Raw genomic sequence first — 8,657 nt, 5'->3', positions numbered from 1 at the left:
TTCAAGTACAGGTTCAAGTTCTTCAAAACTAACTTTTGGAAGGAAGGAATGTTTATATCTTGCCCTTTGAACTTCTTAGCTGCATTCCAGGCTATTCGGTGTGGGGATGGGGGATGGGGAGTAGTTTCTGGTTTTGTTTTGTACCAAATCACAGCTGAGGAAAAGTTGTAAAGGAAAAGCCGATATGGGTCAACACTCCTTGACCTATGTGAGATCCCTGGGTCAGCATCATCTAGAAGCTTGTTAGAAATGCAATTTCTTGGGCTCCAACCTAGATCTCTTGAGTCAGAAACTCTCTCAGGGACTTCCCTGGTGGTCCACTGGCTAAGACTCCATGCTCCCAATGCAGGGAGCCCAGGTTTGATCCCTGATCAGGGAACTAGAGGCCACATGCCGTAACAAAGAGTTTGCATGCTGCAACTAGAAAGATCCCACGTGCCACAACTAAAGATCCCGCATGCCACAAAGAAGATCCCGTGTGCTGCAACTAAGAGCCGGTGCAGCCAAACAAATAAATATTAAAAAAAAAAAAAAAAAAAACTCTCTTAAAATGGATCTTACAATAAATACTTCATTTGAAAATATTGTATCCATAAAATACACCAAGAACAAAATGTTATGAAAAAAGAACAAGAAAGAGTTTTTGAAAACTTAAAAAAAAAAATGAGAGCCAAAATGAAAAAATACAAAGAAAGGCTGAAAGGAAAACTAGAGGAAATCTCTCTGAAAAATGAAATAAAAAGACAAAGAAATGGAAAACAGGATAAAGATAAGAAAATTAAAGAAGCAATCAGGGTGGTGGTTTGGGTGGGTCATCTGACTGGTAGGAATTCCAGAAAGAGAGAACAGAGATAATGGAGGAGAACAAATTTTCAAAGATATAACACAAGAAAACTCCAGCAAAGTTCATAAATATCTATTATTTATTTATTTATTTTTGTCTGGGTTGGGTCTTTGTTGCTGCGCGCAGGCTTTCTCTACTTGCGGCAAGCGGGGGCTACTCTTTCTTGCGGTGTGCGGGCTTCTCATTGTGGTGGCTTCTGTTGTTGCAGAGCATAGGCTCTAGGCACACAGACTTCAATAGTTGTGGCACGCAGGCTCAGTAGTTCTGGCTCGCGGGTTCTAGAGCGCAGGCTCAGGAGTTGTGGTGCATGGGCTTAGTTACTCCACGGCATCATAAATATCTATTTTGAAAGCACCCAGTGAATGTCTAGCATGTGTTTGAAAAAGAAAAAGTGTACAGCAACACATGTATGTCAGTGTACAATTTCAGAAAGCAAGGATTGAAAAAAATCCTAGGACTTCCCTGGTGGCGCAGTGGTTGAGAGTCCGCCTGCCGATGCAGGGGACACGGGTTCGTGCCCCAGTCCGGGAGGATCCCACATGCCGCAGAGTGGCCGGGCCCGTGAGCCATGGCCACTGAGCCTGCGCATCCAGAGCCTGTGCTCTGCAACGGGAGAGGCCACAGCAGTGAGAGGACCGAGTATCGCAAAATAAAAAAAAAAAAAGAAGGGAGGAGTATATAGAGGTAATCTTTTTTTTTTTTTTTTTGTCTGTCCGGTATTTTCACTTAAGTTTCTTTGCCATAAACACTTTTACCACAGGCATTTTTGCCACTTAGCTAATTTGCCTAAGGCAATTTTTCCATGAAAGATAAATAATGGGTTGACAGTTTGGTTTCAACTGGTTGAAATATGCTAGCATTTCCTCCAGTTAGTAACATTACTGATGGCTTTATTGAGCTGATAGATGATGATGATTTGCCCCAGTGGTAGGTTTTTTATTTTGAAACACACTACACTGAAGGAGAAAGAGGCCAAGGGCCTCAAAGGCATGGAGTTAAACCCCTTTTCCCATACAACTTTGGAACATCTATCAATGGACATGTGACAATATGCCAAGAACAAGCAACAGTGTAGGCTTTCACAATGCAACACACAGCTCAGTTACACACATGCATCCTCTCATGTGGAAACTGATACCTCTCTTTTTTTAATGAGAAAACACATATTTTATTTTTAGTAGGGAGAGTGGAATATGACAGGTGCTTCTTCAAACTTTCATACTCTCCTGACATATGGGGATCTTGTTAAAATGCTGATTCTGACTCAGTAGTGGAAACCAATACCTCTCTGAAAAAGGAAGAAATTTTAGCAAAAAAGAAAAAGTGTGATGCCAAACAAGGACACAAATCAATAAGCAGGAGAAAAATGTATAAAATACTATGAACCAAAGACTTGGAAGACAAGGGCTTAGGTATGAACCACAAAATGTAATCAGTTATTTGCCCAGTATTGCCATGAATCTGCACACATTTTAAATGTATTCAGATATCTTAAATTTTGCAAGGAGGCCTTTTTAAATTTAATATTCATTTTTCTTGCTTCATTACATCCTTTTTAATGTCCCTCTTTTAAGTTTCATTACTTTATCTTTTATGACAAAATATGGCAATGAAGGCGCAATTATTCAAGCAACAGATGAACCATTTGATGCCCACTTAGTCCAGAAATTTAGCAATAAATAAAAAGGAGAAAAATAAAATCTCAGCCAGAGGAGGTTACAGGGTTAAATGAGGATGCTCTTATGTGTTTGATTTCAAGAGAGGATGGAGGTATGTATGCTTGAAGAGAAAGGAAGAGGCACCAAAGAGAACTAAATATGTTGGAGAGGAAGAGCATAGGCGTGAGCCCACAGATGTAAGAAAAATAGGCATTTTTAGGTGACAAAAATGCTTGTGGCAAAGATGTTTTCAGCAAAAATACATAGAACATATTTTTTCATCTATAAGATTAGTAAAGATTTTTTAAAGTTTTAATCAACTTGTAGTGAGGTGAATGGTGGCTCCCAAAGAGATATGTCTCCATCCTAATCCCTGGAACCTGTGAATGTTAACTTATTTGGGAAAAGGGTCTTTGCAGATATAGTTAGGTTGAAAATCTTGAGATGAAGAGATCATCCTAAATTATCCAGACGGGCCCTAAATCCAATAGCTAGTGTCCTTATAAGAGTGAGGTAGAGGGACGTTACAAGCCAGAAGAGGACCAATATTTGGTTGTACTCAAAGCCCCACTTCTTTCAGTCTGTAGCTTCTCCATTTTCTAAGGCATTATCCTGCTCTGCTATTTGTGAAAAAGAGAAAAAGCACAGAAGATCCTGTGGATATATTTTAGTTGGGAAGGTGTCTGTGGTACCACTCCTGCTCACACTCCATTGGCTGTAACTCAGTCACATGATCCCACCAAACTGCAAGTGCAGCTGGGAAATGTGGTCTGGGTACCCGGGAGTTGGAATGCATAGCACTGTCTCTACTGTATGGAGATTCCCAGAGCGGATTCTTTCTTTCATGGAATGCTTTCATGGATTTCCAGAGATGCCCCATGTGATCACAGCTTCCTTAATGTAGAGAATTCCCCCCTTTCACTAGCTACTTATAATTCCTCCTAAGCCTGTGGGCATCTGGCTGTCCACTCCCTCTGTTGGAGCCACATTACACCTCTGGAAGGTTCTCTCAGGTGGAGTCCAAGATGACTCCAAGATGGAAACTTCCCATTTGTCCCCCAGCTGGTCCCCCAGGAAGCATCTGTGCTCCCCATCAGTGAACTGTAGTTTACTCCCAGTGTGGACCTTTCTATTCAGTTGCCTCAAGCGGCATCACCCAGCACTTGCCTGTACATTTTTCAGAATTGGGTCAAATACAAATCCTTGTGCACCTTCAACGCCAGGGGACACATGCCACGCTCTCTTGAAACCTGCAGAATGTGGCTTATGGTGGAAAGACAGCGCTCTCCTCCCTGCCCTCATCAAAGGAAGACAGAAGGCACAGCACATGCAACTCTCTCCCCAATGCTGACTCTCCAGATCATTCAATTTGGGTTCACAAAATAATTTTTTCTAAATACCTTTTGCAAGTCCTGCATATTTGGTCCAGCACCTCACTTTGAAATGTAGGGGCTCTTGACATATTGCTTTGCTTATAGTGTTTTTGTAAAAGGTTTTTGTTGCTGTTTGTTTGTTTAATGTAGTCAAATTTGTGATGCTTTTGACTCTGGGTCCAAAAAAAAATTCTTTCCCTACTCCTGGTCTTAGAAACTTTGATTTTCCTTCCATTTCTCCCATTACTAATTGAGCTGCTGTGGGCAAATTACATTACAGGTTTAAACCTTGGTGTCTTTACCAGTAAAATGGAGTAATAATATACAATTTACAGAGTCATTGTGGAGGTTAAATGGAATATTATCTGTGAAAGTGCCTAAGACTGTGCTCAGACAGACTAAATGTTCAACAAGAAAGATCTTCCACCATCATTCTATTCTAGAACAGAGATGTCTAAACTGCTTCTAAAGTGTTAATAAATAAATAAATATGGTTTTAGGCTTATGTTTGTAATTAACAAAAAGCTTTCAAAAGGGGTCCTAACAAGAGGATGAATTTGCTAGAAAATCTAACCTGGACTTTCCCTTTCACGTTCCTCTGGGTTAAATGCTCTTATTTTGTAGACAGCCTGCTGCTGATTTAAGGTAATCTAAGAGCTTGGAATGTAAATGGCATTTAGATTTTACTTCATTTCAGCCACCTCAAACCCAGTACTGTATACACATTGCCAAATTGTAAAAGCTACCTACTGCTCCCAGGGAAGATCTTTTCTAAATATAACGTGCCCTGGGGAGACTGACAATATGCTCTGAAACAAAACAAAGAAAATATATCCAGCTTGCAATGGGCAACCCGGTTCCTGGTCGATGTTTGAATATCATTGAGTCCTGATAGAAGCAGGGGGCTCTGTTAAGTCTGTGTGCCAAGGACAGTGAAATGGGTGGTCCTGATGTGTTAAAGCCAGTCCCTGCATATTGTAATTAATACAATGAAATTGTAAGCCAGGCCTGAAGGGTTACTGTGACTTGCTAGGTGGCTTCTATAACAGTTTGCTGTAAAAAGCATCTCCTTTCTCTGAGAAGCTCTATGTGTTTGACAAAGGAGTAGCTCAGACAATTTCAGGAATCAGAGATGAAAATTTCAACTGTTTCAGATTCCAGGGATTTTAAGTTCCTACTGTGTGTTGAGGTACATGACAGGGCCCAGTGAGTTCTCGGCTAATTGAGAAATAATATAAAGGAGTTCTTTTTTAGCTAATTGTTTATTTGCTCTTCTGCTATGTATTTGTCTCTTTAAATTAGGGAGGAACTCAATGATCACGCTTCCAGCTGAGGTTGAACCAGGCAATGCTCTGCCTCGTTTCAGCTCTCATACTGTAACCTATCGCCTTTTGCAGTCTATTTAGTGCCAAGATTTTTGCATTTTTCTGCTTTTTCTGGTGATGTCTGTTTAGAATAATCCCCATGCGTAACGGTGAAGTGATGTCTAGTGTCCCTAAGTGCAAGAAGGCTGTGCTACGCCCTGTAGAGAAAATACATGTGTGAGATAAGAGTCATTCAGGCATGGACTTCTGGGATGGCGCAGTGGTTAGGAATCTGCCTGCCAATACAGGGGACACGGGTTCGAGCTCTGGTCAGGGAAGATCCCACATGCCGCAGAGCAATTAAGCCCGTGCGCCACAACTACTGAGCCTGCGCTCTAGAACCCGCAATCCACAACTACTGAAGCCCACATGCGTAGAGCCCGTGCTCCACAGCAAGAGAAGCCACCACAATGAGAAGCCCGTGCACCACAACGAGGAGTGGCCCCCGCTCACCAAAACCAGAGAAGGCCCACAAGCAGCAATGAAGACCCAACACAGCCCTCCAAAAATAAATAAATAAATAAATAAAGAGTCATTCAGGCATGAGTTATGGTGCTATTGGCCATGACTTTGATGTTAACTAATCAACAATATATGCTAACTAACGTATCTTTAAACAGAAACATACATGAAATAAGGTATGTATTGATTGATTGATGAAAATGTGAACATAGGTTTATAGGTGCCTAACCCTGTATTTCCCCTAGGAGCAATTGTTCAGTATCAACTAATTTAAAGTTCTCAGTAACTCTTTAGAACATCATTATTGCAAATAATTTGAATCAATTGTAGTAGTAGCAATAATAATAATATACCAGTATGGTCATTTTGTTATTATTAATGATAATAATTACAACTATTATTATCATTAAGGCAGAACAATTGGCAATGGAGCATTCTGGTTCTCAGGTCTTATGATAACAGAAATGAAAGCCTGCCCCTGGATAAGAGTTGTGACAACAACTTAAGGTATATTTTCATTGCCCTAAAAATCCTGTTTCAGCCTATTCATCCCCCACCCCCAGCCAACTCTTGGCAACCACTGGTCTTTCTACTGTCACCATAGTTTTGCCTTTTCCAGAATGTCATACAGTTGGAATCATACAGCATGTAACATTTTCAGATTGACTTCTTTCAGTTAGTAATATGCATTTAAGATTCCTCCATGTCTTTTCATGGCTTATAGCTCATTTCTCTTTAGTGCTGAATACTATTCCATTGTCTGGATGGACCACAGTTTACCTACTGAAGGACATCTTGGTTGCTTTCAGGTTTCAGCAGTTATGAATAAACTGCTATAAACATCTGCAGGTAGGTTTTTGTGTGGACATAAGTTTTCAACTGCTTTGAATAAAAACCAAGAGTGATTGCTGGATCACATTGTAAGAGGATGTTTAGCTTTGTAGGAAACCACCAAACTGTCTTCCGAAGTGACTGTACCATTTTGTACTTCCACCAGCAATGTATGAGAGTTCCTGTTGCTCCACATTCTCACCAGCATTTGGTATTGTCAGTGTTCCAGATTTCGGGCATTCTAAAAGGTGTGTGTTAGTATCTCATTGTTGTTTTAATTTCCATTTCCCTGATGACATATGATGTGGAGCATCTTTTCATTTGCTTATTTACCACTTGTATATCTTCTCTGGTGAGGTTTCTGTTAAGGTTGTTGGGCCATTTTTTAATTGGGTTGTTTGTTTTCTTACTGTTAAGTTTTAAGAGTTATCTGTATATTTTGGTAACAGTCCTTTATTAGATGTGTCTTTTAGAAATATTTTCTCACAGTCTGTGGCTTCTCTTTTCATTCTCTTGACATTCATTGTCTTTTGAAGAGCACAAGTTTTAATTTTAATAAAGTCCAGCTTATCAATTATTTCTTTCATGGATTGTGCCTTCTGTGTTTTATCTAAAGAGGCAATGGACTTCCCTGGTGGTGAAGTGGTTAAGAATCTGCCTGCCAATGCAGGGGACACGGGTTCGATCCCTGGTCCTGGAAGATCCCACATGCTGTGGAGCAACTAAGCCCATGAGCCACAACTACTGCGCCTGTGCTCTAGAGCCCACAAGCCACAACTGCTGAGCCCACGTGTCACAACTACTGAAACCCGTGCACCTAGACCCCATGCTCTGCAACAAGAGAAGCCACCGCAATGAGAAGACTGTGCACCACAACGAAGAGTAGCCCCTGCTCACCGCAACTAGAGAAAGCCTGCGTGCAGCAATGACGACCCAACGCAGCCAAAAAAAGTAAAAGTAAAAATAAATAAATAAAAATTTTTTAAAAAGTTAAAAAAATTTAAAAATAAAAAAAATAAAAAGACATCATCAGGGACTTCCCTGGTGGTTCCAATGCAGGGGGTGTGGGTTTGATCCTTGGTCAGGGAGCTAAGATCCCACGTGCCTCACAGCCAAAAAACCAAAACAAAACAGAAGCAATATTGTAACAAATTCAATAAAGACTTTAAAAATAATAGTCCACGTCAAAAGAAAAAAATTTTTAAAGACATCATCTTACCTAAATTCATCTAGATTTTCTCCTATGTTATCCTGTAGCACTTTTATAGTTTTATGTTTTACATATAGATCCGTGATCCATTTTGAGTCAATTTTTTGAAGAGTGTAAGCTGTGTCTAGATTCGATTTTTTGCATGTGGATGTCCAGTTGTTCTAGCACCACTTGGTGAAGAAACTATATTTGCCCCATTGTATTGTCTTTGATTCTTTGTCAAAGATCAGTTGACTGTATTTATGTGAATCTGTTTCTGGGGTCTATTTTGTTCCATTGATCTCTTTGTTTATTCTTTTGCCAATACTATACTGTCTTGATTACTACAGCTTTATAATAAGTCTTGAAGTCAGGTAGTGTCAGTCCCCCAACTTTGTTCTTCTCCTTCAATATTATGTTGGCTATTCTGGGTCTTTTGCCTCTCTATATAAACTTTAGAATTAGTTTGTTGATATCCACAAAATAACTTGTTGGAATGTTCATTGGGATTGCACTGACTCCATAGAGCAAGTTGGGAAGAACTCACATCCTGACAATATTTGGTCTTCCTATCCATAAACATGGATATCTCTCCATTCATTTCATTCTTTTTTGATTTTACTTAGAGTTTTTTAGTTGTCTTCATATAGATTTTGTACATATTTTGTTAGATTTACACCTAGGTTGAATTTTTTGGATGCTAATGTAAATGATACTGTGTTTTTAATTTCAAATTCCACTTGTTCATTGTTGGTATGTGGAAAAGTAATTGACTTTTGCATAACAACCTTGTATTTTACAACCTTGCTATATTCACTTATTAGTTCCAAGAGTTTTTTCTCACACTTTCAAGATCATGTCATCTGGAAACAAAGATAGTTTTATTTCTTCCTTCCCAATCTGTATATCGTTTATTCTCTTTTCTTGCTTTATTGT

This window comes from Mesoplodon mirus (assembly GCF_964341445.2).
Source record: "Mesoplodon mirus genome assembly, chromosome: 2".
Classification (NCBI taxonomy): Eukaryota; Metazoa; Chordata; class Mammalia; order Artiodactyla; family Ziphiidae; genus Mesoplodon; species Mesoplodon mirus.
Note: the sequence above shows the minus strand (reverse complement) of the source record.